Source organism: Carcharodon carcharias, chromosome 13 (genome assembly GCF_017639515.1).
Source record: "Carcharodon carcharias isolate sCarCar2 chromosome 13, sCarCar2.pri, whole genome shotgun sequence".
Lineage (NCBI taxonomy): Eukaryota > Metazoa > Chordata > Chondrichthyes > Lamniformes > Lamnidae > Carcharodon > Carcharodon carcharias.
The window spans coordinates 125,364,861-125,380,145 of NC_054479.1; the positions used below are offsets into that span (position 1 = coordinate 125,364,861).

General features: G+C 41.8%; 2 non-coding genes across 2 annotated transcripts; one reads left to right on the forward strand and one right to left on the reverse strand.

Annotated features, from left to right (window-relative positions):
• Positions 1 to 6,915: 6,915 nt before the first annotated feature.
• trnap-agg lies at positions 6,916 to 6,999 on the reverse strand. Its single transcript is given in 2 exon segments — positions 6,916 to 6,951; positions 6,964 to 6,999. It is a non-coding gene; the product is annotated as a tRNA-Pro (tRNA).
• A 1,534-nt stretch (positions 7,000 to 8,533) lies between these two features.
• On the forward strand, positions 8,534 to 8,623 carry trnap-agg. The gene is given in 2 exon segments: positions 8,534 to 8,569; positions 8,588 to 8,623. It is a non-coding gene; the product is annotated as a tRNA-Pro (tRNA).
• Positions 8,624 to 15,285: the final 6,662 nt, after the last annotated feature.

Sequence of the window (15,285 nt, forward strand, 5' to 3'; positions counted from 1 at the left end):
GATGCATGGCATATAGCGCCAACAACATGTGTTTATGCCCTGGTACCCATGAACCAGATCCCCAGCTATGGATAAATAGCCCCACTACCTTATGGGTGTCTCAGGAGAGACAAAGGAAAAGGGAGTAAACCCTGACAGAAAATCTGGAGTTGAGTCCCACAGCTGGTAATCTATTACCTATCAGGCAGCTTTCTGACAACTCCTGCAGCAGAGCTGGTACCAAGCAGTACTGGTTTCATCCTTTCCTTTGGACAATACTAGCAATGCAGATGGGGGGAGCCCTGATGCTTGAGCAACTCAGAGTCTCCAAAATATTTACCTAGGCCTGTGCCCTGGAGAGGACACTCCAGCTTTGTGGTTTATGTTGGCACAGCACGGGAAGAAACAGTTACCAGTTATAAGCTCTGGTCAATTAGCATAGAATATGAGCACCAGGGGTTACCTCCAACAGTAGGAGAGATCATCGCATCTCATTGGATAGTTGCTGCCTGCTTCAAGCTAGGCGACCCCGAGTCTGTTTGGTGCTGCCCCACAATGACCTGCTTGCTTCAAGAGGCAACACATGAGCATGGAGTGGGTTTCGCAGTAAAAAATGTTCTATTCCCCCACACACAAAGAAACTTCTTACTCGTCACTTGTCAACAAGAACCTCTTGTGCATCCATGCCCTGACACTCAGACCCAATCCAGATGTCAGGGATCAGTTCTATGAGGCATTTGATGCTGCTATCAATAGAATTCACAGCACCGAGGGACTGTACCTTCTAGAGGACTACATTGCAAGCGTGGGTACCGACTATACAACTTGGCCAACGTGCATTGGGAACCAGGGAATCGGCAAGATGAAAAAATGGACAGAGGTGGCTGGAGCTATGCTGTAACTATGGAAACTGAGTGGCATACAGCTACTTCCAAACCAAACATGGCACAAAATGTCCTGGAGACGTCCAAGATCACGCCACAGGCACCAGCTAGATCTCATTATCACTAGACATACCACCCTCAATAGTGCCCTAATCACCGGTAGCTATCACAGCGCTGACTGTGACACTGACTATTCCCTGGTGCGAAGCCAAGGAATCTCTACCACTTCAAGAAAAAAGGTTATCTGGATCAATGCTTGCCATACCACTGACCCAGAAAGGAACCAGGAGTTCCTCAACATGCTCCTTCAGGCTCTTTTGGACAACTGCGCCCAAGGCCAGAGTGTGCTGTCAAAGTGGGATCATCTGCACAACACCATCTATAACTCTGCACTCACTGGGCTGGATTTTCAGCTCGGCACACAGGCGCACACCCGACATGCACAAAGCGTGAAATAGCGCGCGATGATATTGATCGAGCATCCTGACGTCACCAACCACTCACGATATTTCAGTTGACAGGCGCGCAGAGGAGTCAGCAGCATGCCCACCAACAATTAAGAGAGCTGTTCTTTCTTTGCTGGAAGGAAGGATTTGTGCCTCATGACATGGGTGATGCAAAAGTAGTCACCTTGTACAAAAACAAAGGGATCACAGTGACTGTAACAATTGCCAAAAGAGATCTCCTTGTTAAGTATTGTGGGGATGGTTTTTGCTCACATTGCTCTGACCAGATTGCAGACCCTAGCATTACACACCTACCCTGAGTCTCAGTGCGACTTCAGAGCTGACAGATCAATAGTTGACATGACTTTCTTACTTCGGCAGTTACAGGAGCAGTGCCCCGAACAGCACAAGTCACTCTACATTGTTTTCATAGGCCTCACCAAGGCCTTCTTAGGCTTATTTTTCACCTTGCTGCTATTGTACGCTTTCAGTGGCTCAAATGAGGGTATTTATCTGCACGCCAGAGCTGAGTGCAAGCTGTTCAATTTGGCAAGACTGCGTGCCAAGGCCTAAGTGCACTGGAGTGAGTACAGAGGAGATTCACCAGGATGTTGCCTGAGATGAAACATTTAAGTTATGAAGAGAGGTTGGGTAGACTTGGGTTGTTTTCGTTGGAGCAGAGAAGACTGAAGGGCAACCTGATCGAGGTGTACAAGATTATGAGGGGCATGGACAGGGTGGATAGGAAGCAGCTGTTCCCCTTAGTTGAAGGGTCAGTCACAAGGGGACATAAGTTCAAGGTGAGGGGCAGGAGGTTTAGGGGGGATGTGAGGAAATACTTTTTTACCCAGAGGGCGGTAACAGTCTGGAATGTGCTGCCTGGGAGGGTGGTGGAGGTGGGTTGCCTCACATCCTTTAAGAAGTACCTGGATGAGCACATGGCACATCATAACATTCAAGGCTATGGGCCAAGTGCTGGTAAATGGGATTAGGTAGGTAGGTCAGTTTTTCTCATGTGTCGGTGCAGACTCAATGGGCCGATGGGCCTCTTCTGCACTGTGTGATTCTGTGATTCTGTGAAGCGAGTAATGTCCTAGTCCATGAGTTGCTGTTTCCTGATGATGCCACACTGGCATCACATACTGAGGTTCACTTACAACAGTTTGTAGATTGGTTCTCCTGGGCCTGCTAAGAGTTTGGATTGACAATCAGTGTCAGGAAGACCAAGATTATGGGCCTGGGCATAAAGACTTCACCTTCCATCAACATGGACAACCTCACCCTGGAGGTTGTCAACAGCTTCACATATCTTGGATCAACAATTACCAGCAATCAGTCCCTACTGAAATCAGCACCAGATTGCCAAGGCTGCAGCTGTCTTGTCAAAGCTGAGAAGTCGTGTGCGGACCAACAGCAAACTAACTGAAAATGCAAAGCTCCATGTGCCCCAGGCTTCTGTTCTCAGCACTGTCCTTTACAGTAGTGAAGTATGGATAACTGAAGCAAGCCAAAGACAAAGCAGCTGAACAGCTTCCACCTCCACTGCCTCAGAAGAATATTGGGCATCTCCTGGCAAGGCAGAGTGCCAAATATCAAAGTACACCCATTTGTCTCTTGAGTCAATGGCAACTCCATTGGCTAGGTTATGTGAACTAAATGGAAGACAGCCGCACCCCAAAGACATGCTCTAAGGCATGTTCGCTAATGGCACAAGACCAACATCTTACATGCTCATACCTGCAATACAAGGATGTCTGCAAGTGAGAATTTGAGTTGACTGGGATCGGAGTTGGTGTATGGGAAGTCTTCACTGCTGACCAGAGTGCCTAGAGACAAGCAGTCAGGAAGGGTGTGGAAAAAGCAGAGGACAAAAAAAGTGACCAGATGGTGGAAATGAGAGCCCGTCGGAAGGAAAAAGCATCAGTTGACCTTGGGCTATCGCTATTGATCTGTGCCAGCTGAGGAAGGGACTACCGCTCACAAATCAGCCTGTACACAACAGACGATGTTCAATACAAAAGTGACATCCACCCTGGACGCAGTCCATTGTTTCTGGAGACAGACAGCTGCTATCACATAGAAAATCTCGCCTCGGGTGCTGCTCACTGAACTAATAACTCTAGATCAAAGATTTATATAGAATTACATAGAAAGTTACAGCACAAAAACAAACCATTCGGCCCAACTGGCCTGTGCCAGCATTTGTGCTCCACATGAGCCTCCTCCCACCCTACTTCATCTAACCCTATAAGCGTAATCTTCTATACCTTCCTCCGTCAAGTATTTATTTAGATTCCCTAAATTCACCCATGCTATTTGCTTCAACTACTCCATGTGCCATGTGGTAGCAAGTTTGAGGAGGTCAAGAGTTTCATCCCCTCTGATATAGATAAACCATCTCTAAGCAGCCATTTTAGCTCTTATTGGAATCATTCCAAAACCAGGGTTGTGGCATTGCATGCATGCTTAAACAGAGTTTGTGTCAAGTTATGGCAGTAGGACGGGAAAATCCCGAGGGTATTCACTCTATAAAATTCATATCACGTCTGCAGTACTGCAAACTGGGCAGACATTTAGTCTTTTGACATTGTTAATTCCTAAGAAAATGGGTGTCATTGACCTAAGATGTAAACTCTGTTCCACTCTTTGCAGATGCTGCCTGGCATCTGAGTATTTCTGGCATTTCTGTTTTTATTTCAAATTTCCAGAGTCTGCAGTATTTTGCTTTTGTATCAGGATGGAAACTAAGGTTGGAGGAAGCATTTTCCTCCAGCACTGGTAGATGGCACTATATCCATTCTATACAGCTACTTTATGAAGCATCCTTGGTCAGATTATACAGTATTTGAAGTACTGTACTGTGCACAGTTCTGGTTTCCATATTACAAAAAGGATGTAGAGGCATGGGAGAAGGTGCAAAAAAGATTTACAAGTATAATACCAGAACTGTGAGGGCATAGCCAACAGGGAAGAATGAACAGGCTGGGACTCTTTTCTCTAGAAAGAGAAGGCTGCATGTAGAGTTCCTTAAAATTGTGAAGAGGTTTGATAGGTTAGACACAGAGAAGATGCTTCCACTTACTCACCAATAACCTGCTTACTAATGCTCAGTTGGCAGAACCATTTGGCTCCAGACCTCATGACAGCCTTAGTCCAAACATGGACAAAAGAGCTGAATTCCAAAGATGAGGTGAGAGCAGCTACCCTTCATGTCAAGGCCTTTAATGTGGCTGCATTTGATCAAACATCAATGAAATTGAAGTCAATGGGAATTAGGGCCAACTCTCCACTTGCTAGACTTGTAAAAGGCAGATCACGCTTGACTAATCCAATTGAATTTTTTGATGAAGTAACAGACAAGGTTTATGAGGGGGATGCAATGGATGTTGTCTGTATGGATTTTAAGAATGAATTTGACAAAATACCACATTAAAGGCTAGTTAACAAAATTGAGGCTCATGAAATAGGAGGAGCAGTTTCAGCCTGAATTTAAAAAATGGCTTAAGGGCAGAAAACAGTGAGTGGTATTAAATGGCTATTTTTCAAAATGGAGAATGGTAGTGTTGTTCCCAAAGGGTCAGTGCTAGGATCACTTTTTTTTATTTTTGTATATATATATATAAAAATGACTTGGATATTGAAGTACAGAGGAATTATTCAATTGCAACAGGAAGTAGATAGGCTAGTAGAGTGGACAGAGAAGTGGCAGATGGAATTTAATACAGAGAACTGTGACAATGCATTTTGGCAGAAGGAATTGGGAGAGGCAATATCGAATTAATGGTTCTAGATAGTGTGCAGGGATAGAGGGATCTTGGGGTCCATGTGCACAGATCCTTGAGGGTGGCAGGATGTATTGAGATGGTAATTAGCAAAGCATGTAGAATCTTGAGTTTCATAAATAGTGGTGTTGAGTACAAAAGTCGGAAAGTGAACCTTTGTAAAGTTCTGATTAGGCTACAACTAGGGTATTGCATCCAGTTCTGGTTACTGCATTTTAAGAAGGATGTGAGGGTCCTTGAGCAGCTACCAGGTTTACCAGAATGTTTCCAGAAAAAGGTGATTTTATCTCCAAAGTTAGGTTGGAGAAGCTGAAGTTGTTCTCCTTGGAGCAAGTGAGACTGAGGGGAGATTTGATAGAGACGTATAAGATTATAACAGGTTTAGAAAAGGTAGACAAAGAAAAGCCGTTCTCATTAGTTTATGTTACAAGGACTAGACAGATTGAAGGTTAGGCAAGAGATGGAGGGAGAATGTGACAAAGAACTTTATTATGTAGGGATTAATAATGACCCGGAACTTGCTATCAATGAGGGCAGTGGAAGTGGAGATGATAAATGATTTCTTCATTTCCTTCAGTTTCCCCCTCAAACTGTGAAACTCATCTCCTTCAATCCTCCCTCAAACTGTGAAACTCCTCATTTCCTTCACTCAAACTGCAATCTGCAAGCTTCTAAATCTCTAATCTTGATGTCATTTGACAAGTACAGATCGGCCATGATTTAATTGAATGCCAGAAGAGACTTGAGGGGCTGAATGGTCCTCTCCTGTTGCTACGTGAATTATTTCCTGCTTTGCCTCATCTATTCCCCTTAGTCTTGCTGGTTTCTTGCACCATGGGTTTTGACCTTTAAATTCAGAGAGATAAATCTGTTTCTGGGCTGCCTTCAAACTCTGCCAAAGTCCAGGATTTCAACATGAACATCTAGAGCAAGACTGGAATAAATGAAGCCAATTAAAATAATAAATGAACAGATTCCCTTTAACAGATTTGATAATAAACGATGAATTTCACAGTTGGAAAAGTGTTATAATTTGCATTTTGAACCAGCAAAGAAAAGAAAGCACCTTTCTCAACCTCTGGATATCCCAAAGTGCTTTTTAGCTGATTAAGTACTTCTGGAGTCCAGTCTGTGTAGTACCATTACAAGGTTTCCAAACCACCTGTCCTTGCATGACATGACAGTGGCATTAAGTATTCAATTGTAATGGGTGGATGAAGTTCCCATGATGTTTCAATGGGTAAATTCATCATATTGTATGGCACTGAATCATACGGGCCCTAAGGGATCTGTTTTGATCTTTTGCCTATGCTGAGTTAGTTGATCTCAGGTGGTACAGCTATTCAGGTCAATACAATTCATCTCAGTGCCTCTGAGCTCAAAGGAAGCACAGGTAGCCAGAGTACCCACTCTTATCTGCACTCTTGGACTTAACAGTGAACATGTGTGCACATCTGGAATACAATGCCTGTATTCCTGAATTGTGATGTCTCCAGGGTTGAATAGGCTGCTACATGTCATTGCACACAAGAAGAATTATCACTTGGCTTAGTTCTCAGGGTGGTCATAAACCTGAACAGCAGGACTCCAAAAAGAACTGGGGGGAAAGAGCAAAAGATTATGAGGGTGTGGATGAAGAAAACACAGATGGACAAGGTTGGCTTTCTGTACCTTAAATCCTGGGGGCAATGCAAGGTTGATTGAAATTTATTTGAGAAGGTTGGAGTTGTGAGAGTAGAATTATACAGGAAAGAAACTTTGTAAATAAAATTATTGCAGTGAGATTTGTGATTTATATGCATTCAGTGAAAAAGAAAAAAAACAGGGCTCGTCCGGGATTTGAACCCGGGACCTCTCGCAATTTCATCAGTTCCCTAAGCGAGAATCATGCCCCTAGACCAACGAGCCCTTCTCCAGATGTTTTGCTTCTCGCTCGTTAAGAACAGCCACGTCTCTATGCTTTCCATGCACACAGCAGCTGTAGGGAGGGATGTTCAGGTTACAGAAACAGAGCCTGCACATAGAACCAGCACAGAGAATCTACAGTCTTAATATGCTCAAGAAGAGCTTAGCCTCATCATTCCCACCCAACCTTTCAGACAAAATGACACCCACTGGTTGTTCAAATACAGTGCAAGATAGCTGTCTATTTATGTGTGTTTATACAGTACAGATTCCCTTTAACAGATTTGATAATAAACTTCATGAATTTCACAGTTGGAAAAGTAGTAAAAGCTGCATTTTAAACCAGCAAAGAAAAGAGGACACTTTTCCCAACCTGTGAATATCCCACCTCTAGAGTGTAGTCTGTATACAGGAAACCGACCACTTACACACCACATGGTTCCACAAACAGCAATGGGGATAATGACCTCCTCCATCAACTACCATGCCCAAGATGGCATTGACAATCACGGACTTCCATTAGATTGGTCCATGGTTATTCTTGGCAAATACTGGTTTGCCATTGCCTTCTGCAGTATGGCTGACCAGGAAGCTCTCACTATCTGTCATCAGACACATTGGAAGGATTTATAGGCTGATAATCAACCTGTATGCCTACTTTACAAACACACCTTCCATGGCTATCAAGTCCTGAATTAGGATTTGAACCTAGAGATGGGGACCCTACTACTGCATCTCAAGACCTTGACAGATAACCTGTTTTAGGTGTTGGCTAAGGGAAATATTGATCAGGACACAAGATGAGAACTCCCCTGCTCTTCTTCAACTAATGGCAAGGAATTTTATACAGATGTCTCTTCCAAAAGACAGCACCATTCATGGTGCTAATCTCGATTATATGTGTAAAATTTTGGAGTGGGTCTTGAATCCACAAATTTCTTTTCATTCACGGATGTGGGCTTCGCTGGCTGGGCCAGCATTTATTGCCAATCCTTAGTTGCCCTTGAGAAGGTGGTGGTGAACTGCATTCTTGAACCACTGCAGTCCATGTGGTGTAGGTACACCACAGTGCTGTTTGGAAGGGAGTTCCAGGTTTTTGACCCAGGAGTCCTAGTTTTGACCCCTGAAGTTTTCAGACCAGCTATTAGGCTATGGAGGGAACCACACCAAAGCCTTACCCTATCCTCTTTTGACATGTGCATTGTCCAGCAGGGGTAGCTGAGCAATGATCAGGAGCAGGAGCTTTGGCTGATTCCCCTCACTGCCCTAGCATACAGAGGTTAATTTTATTACCCCAAATACCAGCTGGTTCAGATCAGACAACTCAGTACAGATTAAAGTCTATACTTTCCTGGTCTGCATGTTTCCATTACATGTTGCCCAGCTGACAAGGAACATGTGTGTGTGTTATGCTGCTGTTGGGTGTCTATGTAATCTGATCCATCCTCCATACAGCTCCTATATACAGCCTGTAGTAGCAAAGACGTGGCAGTTCTGAGAGAGAGAAGTTAAAAATCTTCAGTTACAGTCAGAGGAGGGCTCGTTGGTCTAGGGGCATGATTCTCGCTTAGGGGAGCTCACAAAACTAAGCTGCGAGAGGTCCCGGGTTCAAATCCCGGACGAGCCCTAGTTTTGGCCTAATGATAAAGGAATAATCATTTTTATATAATTTCTTAATGATCCTCCATCAGTCAGAGGCTCATGGTTTATTCTTTTTAGAGATCAGAGCTATAGCTTTAACCCATTTGTCAGGTTTTTCTCTTCACCTCCTGCACCTTCTGACTCTTGCTGGGGTACAGATCCATCCTACAGAACTTTGCTCATGTGGCCAGTCTTCATGAGTGAGTTGCGAAGTAGAATGTCAGCAGGTTATTCAGCTGTGGAGGGCATCTTTTGAATGAGACATCGAATTGAGACACTGTTTGCCTATAGTTGGATGTAAAAGATCCCACAGCACTACTTGTAGAAGGGCAGGGAGTTCTCTGGTGTCTTGGGCCACATTAATTCCCCTTCCAGAACTATTAGTACATATAATCTGGTCGTTTATCCCATTGCAGTTTGTTGTATGCAAATTGGCTGTTACAGCAGTGATTAAACTCAAAAGTAATTCATTGGCTGTAAAGAGCTATAGTATGTCCTGAGGTGGTGTCATATAAATGCTACTTATTTCTATCTAGCCTAATATCCATATGAACACCCTTCCCACCAGAGGATACTGGATAGCAATCAGGAGCTGGAAGTCTAGCTAAGTTCCTCCCAAGCCTTGGGATACTGAGGCCAATTGTATCACTGCAAATTCTTCCCAAGCTGTGATCAGCAAACTCAGCACAGTGCCAGCAATAAGAAGAAACTGTTCTCAGTTGCATGAGCATCAGAAACCAGAGGATACAGATTGAAGTTGATTGACAAAAGAACCAGAAAAGAGAACCTTTTTTACGCAGTGAGTTGTTACAATCTGGAATGAACTGCCTGAAGGGGTGGCAGAAGACTCAATACTAATTCCTTTTCCAAACAAAATTGAATAAATACTTAAAAAGGAAACACTTGTAGGGAAGTAGGCATGGGCACAATGGGCTGAATGGCCTCCTTCAATGCTGTGTTATATGATTCTAACATGGAACCCTCAGGTCTAAAGTTCAGTACTGGGCAATCAGGAAAGCAATCAGCAGTGGTACAGTTGTTACCACTTATGTCCCTAAATCTCTAGGTTCAAGTCCTACTCTGCATTGTTGTAGGTGCTACCTTCCAGGTAAGGTGTTAAACAGAGGCCTTGTTGCCGCTTTTGGTTGTAAAATATCCCATAGCACTACCTTGAAGAAAGACCAGACGAGCCATCCCTGATGTCCTGGTCAATATATAACCCTCAACCTACATCACAAAAACAGATTATCTAGTCATTGCTGTTTGCTATACACAACATTGGCTGTTGTGTTTCCTACAATACCACAGTGGCGACACATCAAAAATACTTAGTTGGCTGTAAGGTGTTTTGAGATGTCTGGTGGTCTTGAAAAGTGCCATGTACTTAGGAGTAGGCCATTCAGCCCTTCAAGCCTGCTCTGCCATTCAGTAAGTTTATGGCTGATCTGGTTGTGGTCTCAACTCCACTTTGTTGTCTGCCCCCCAGCCCCATAGACAAGGGTTATCAAAAGCCCGTCTAACTCAGCCTTGAATAAATTCAATGATCCAGCCTCCACTGTTTTATGGGAAGAGAATTCCTTAGTAATCACCCACTGAGAGAAAGAAATTCTCCTTATCTCTTTCTTGAAATGTAGACCTCTTATTCTTAAACAGTAAATGCAGACCTCTCTTTTTTAACTATTTCCTTCACTTTCAGATGCTGACATTATTGCTGTAATTTTCAACTTTTTCCATTCCCTTTTTTGCCACAGGATTTCCCATTGGAAGCCCTGACACTTGAGCTATTGGGCTTTCTCCAGGAATTTTTTTTATTTATACTGAATGCAAAAGTCAACCTCCATAAGCAGTCATTGATAATTGACTTTGTGTAGAAAGTTTCTAAGATGTCTGTGTGTGAACACTTAATCTTTGCGATATTGGAATGTACAGTAAAAATAATACCAGTTGCCACTGTTTATTCCTGATCTCTCTGACTGAAGGAAATGGTCACCCAACAGATTGTTTGTTCAAACTAAGACTACTAAACTCTATTTATTAAGGCATAAGAATAATCAAGAGTAGAATTTATATCAGCTTTTTTTGATAGATTATATATACTATTTCACTTATTACCTATACCATCAGCTCCAAAACAATAAAGCTCCAAATACTTAGTGATTCTCCTCAATCATAACTTTTCTTTTATGGGACTGATCCCTTTAGGAATTTCCTACTGGCCCTAGCTTTGGAATGTTGGAATGGTAAGTGAGAAATTATCGAAGGATTATATGTTATACACTTGTCTTTATTCATGTTCAAGTTAATACAAAAATTTTGGAAAAGTGCCATCAAAAACTACATTTGAAATAAAATTTTAAAAGTATAATTGCAAATTTCAGAATTTTGGTTCGAGTAATTCACACAAAATCAGAATGAAGCATAAATATGAGAGTTTTGTTTACTGGACCTTTTCATGGGACAGCTGTAACAGAGGTCAATAATATTTGCAAATCCAGTGTAGAAGACTGTAAATATAGTGGATTATTTTTCTAGTTGGATACATTTTCCAACACTTAAAAGAGAGACTGGTTTTTATACCTTCCATATACCTTCCATACCTTACATTGTAAAATGCAAAGCTAATGAGGTACTTTGGAAGGATAATCAATATTGTAATATAGAAAACATGACAGTTAACTTGTGCACACAGCAAGTTATCACAAATAACTATGAGATAAATGATTGGATGATGTTTTTGTTGATGTTGGTTGAGGGATAAATATTGGCTGAAATATCAGGAAGAACTCCTCCTTTCCACTTCTATGGGATCTTTTGAATCCATGAGAGGGCAGACAGAGCCTCAATTTAATGTCTTATCCAAAAGGCAGAACCACTGACAGTGCAGCATTCCCTCGGCATTAAACTGAAATGCCAGCCTAGATTATGTGCTCAAGTCTTTGGAATGTGGCTTAAACCTGAGAGGTGAGAACATTACCAACTGAGCCACATGAAACACTGACAACATAATCTGACACATTACACAGCAATGTGGATTTCCCAACTTCCTCCCAACCAAAAATCTTTCGTAGAGTATAATCACAGAAGATATTTTAAAGTGGTACAAGTATTAACCTGTTTGTATTGCTTCCCCAATAAGTTGATATTTTTAGGTGTTTCTTGTATACAGAATGGCATCAGAGTTAGGAAGAGAAACTTTGGAAATATCACACCCAACAGCCAGACCCTGGAACTATATTGTGATACATTATGTGGAGGGAGCTTTGCTCTGCATTTAAATCATGCTGTACCTGACCTGGGTTTGTTAGATGACAGTGTGAGGGAGCTTTGCTCTGTATCTAACTCATGCTGTACCTGCCCTGGGAGCAATTGATGGGGCAATGTAAAGAGAACATTACTTTGTATCTAAGCTGTGCTAAACCTGTCCTGGGAGAGTTTAATGGGGCTGTGTAGAAGGAGATTTAGCTATGTCGAAACTTTACTGTGAACAGAAGGTGAAAGTAGTTGATCAGAGAGATGTCTTCACTTTTCACAACAGTCTAATATGTACTGTAGTGGATAGGCAGCACCTTGGGTCATTCTAGAGGATGTAATGAAGTGTTACATATCCTCTCACAGACAGAGACCTCCCCTCAATACATCCCGGAGGAGACTGTTACTGCCTGTAGGTGAGGAACTCGAGCCTCTCTCCCTGTGTCCAGGCTGAGAATGCAGAGACGTGGCAGTTTGTAGAGAGAGGTTAAACATCTGGCAGAACACTACACTGATGCTCATTGGTCTAGGAATATGATCCTTCCATAGGGTTTTTTGTAAATTTAAAATATGAGATCATGAATGAATCCCTATTTTAAAAAAAGCTTTCCTCTTAGTGAAAGGTGTTTTTTTTAAAAAAAAGTTTTCTGTTTGGAAAGTAAGATCTAATTCTCACTTTTCAACTTAAGACAGTTAAAGTTTAGAACAATCTTTACATCCCTCCTGAATTCCTAATAGTGTAACTTCCAAGTATGTCATCAGCCTGCAGAGCATAAAATCTACAGAAAGCAACAGGTACACAAGGATAGGATCGGAAATCAGTTACTCCGTAAACTTCAGTTCACCCAAAACTCCGAATTTGTACCAATTTCCATTTTCCCATCACCCCATCCTCGCTTATCTACATCCACTCCTGGTTCAGCAGCTCCTCGATTTTAAAAAATCTCTTCCTTATTTACATACAGTGAGTGTGGGGACAGTATACACATACAGACACTCACTCAATGCTCGTGTAATCAGTCTTACAGGGGAAACAAAGATAAATATTTGGAGCACCTTATCACGTGTCTCAATATTGCAAAGTGCTTCCCATCCTATGGGTTACTTTTGAAGTGCAACCACTGTTGTCGTGTTGGCAAAAATGACACTGCCAGTTAACAAAATGACTAATCAGAATTTGTTCTCTTTGATGATGCTCGTTAAGGAAGAATGTAGGTCAAACGGGACCTTTTCATAACCACCCGAATTATTGAATGAGGAAATGGAGGCATTGGTTTGTCATCTCATGAGAATGATTGCAGCTCAGCCTCCTACACTGTTCCAAACCTCAAGGTAAGCCTGAGAAACAGCACTCATTTAGATTAGTTACTTTGCAGCCTTGTGATCTCAACATTGACATCAAAAATTTCAGAACATAACCACAGCTCCCATTTTTCAGATAGTGGGTAATGATTCTATTGTTACCACTTTCTTTTGCTTCATTACCCCTTTTGTCCTGCATCATCACCCATTTTGTCATTTATTCACATACCATTCCTTCTTTTTCCCTCACGCCCCTCCCTTTGCCTTTAAACTGCTAAATCCAACCTCTCCCATGAGTGATGAAACCCATCAGCCTTAAATGTTAAATGTTTCTCTTCAGATGCTTCTTGAACTATGAGCTTTGCCAGTATTTTCTGTTTTAATTTCAGAATCAACAGTATTTTGTTTCAGAGAACAATTACTGGTTTGTGAAGATAATTTGGAGCTCACCTGACATTCTAGTGTGTAAAAACACTTTTATATGGCTTCTTTCGTGACCTCGGGGTATCTCGAAAAACACTTTACAGCTCATACAATTCTTTGCCCGTGGAGTCACTGATAGAATGTAGGAAATGCAGTGGCCAAGTTTGCACACACCAGATTCCCACAAACAGCAACGCAACCAGGTTATCTACTTTTAGGTGTTTGGTGAAAGCGTTTAAAGGAAGTGAGGGACAAAATTTAAACAGGGCTCCTTCTCAAGTGCAAAACCCAGAACGACATGTCCAATTTAGTATAATTTAGGGGGAAGTGCTGCATCAAGATGAAGGCACCGTCACCAATTAACAGGATTAACAAGAGAGCAAAATTAGAGGAGTGCAGGGATTGGTGGGTTGTAAGGCTGGAGGATGGTGCAGAGGAAGAATTTGAAAACAATGAGAATTTAAAAGAAATGAGGCATTAACAGACTACAAGCCTATATAGGTCAGCTAGCACAGGGGCAATGGGTGATCAGGATGTAGCGAGTGATAAAAATTAAAGAATTCTACTTCAGAGACTCTTTGTTAAGCTAATTAAAATCAAGTAATCATTGACATCTTTAAACAATCCAATTAAACATTGTAACAGGGCCCATTTGATTGATATGTTCAGCTTCAGCAATGCGAATGATGATTAAAATTCTACCTACTAGTGCAATTTAAAACATGCAATGAATATCTTTGAACTATGTACATCAGCTTTACTGTTTTTTCAGTCCAGTTCCGAATGCATAAATCTATTTGATTGTTCAACTTGGTTAGTAAACAATGGACAGAGATCATAATTTCTTGTGGGATTTTCTTAGGCAATTTGAGGCTGCATATCCCCATCCATATCTGAAGCCAAGATGAAAAACTTTGGAAGCAGGTCCACAAAGCCACAAAAAATGTTAGAGCTGGAAGTTGGTAAACCAAGATTAAACACTTAATCAAACAGAAGCTAAAAACCACAAAGTATGTCACAACTGCACTTTAATAGATTGCATCTTAGCACAGGAGGAATAGAAAGTTTAGCTGAGCTATGACAAGAATTCCGTTGGAATAATTAAGCACTTCAGGGATATCTTTCATGCAATCTCTGAAGTGCTCATGTATTCCAAAGGAAGTAAGAACCACCTTTTTGCTTTTAACTGATGTCAGGAAGTTGGCATTGCAATCTACCTGTAATATGTTGAAAGAAGAATGTAAACTAAATCTTTGTAAATGTATTCTCCAGCCTTGACTATTAGAGTGTAAGCAGATTCTGTTGAGTGACTATGTTTAGGAAGTAGGGTAAAATTACTGTTCCATGACCATTTAAGACTCTATTGATTGACAATAAATACCCAGCCACTGTAATGTAATCCTCAATTTTTAAAACCAGGATGATGATGATGGCATCAGATATTGTGAAAAAGTGTTTGCTGATTTGTCCCTAAATCCAACTTCCTCTTTGATACAAAAACAGAATTAACTGGAAAAACTCAGCAGGTCTGGCAGCATTGGCGGAGAAGAGTTGACGTTTCGAGTCCTCATGACCCTTCAACAGAACTAGGTGAATCCAAGGAGAGGGATTATTTCACCCCTCTCCTTGGATTCACCTAGTTCTGTTGAAGGGTCATGAGGACTTGAAACGTCA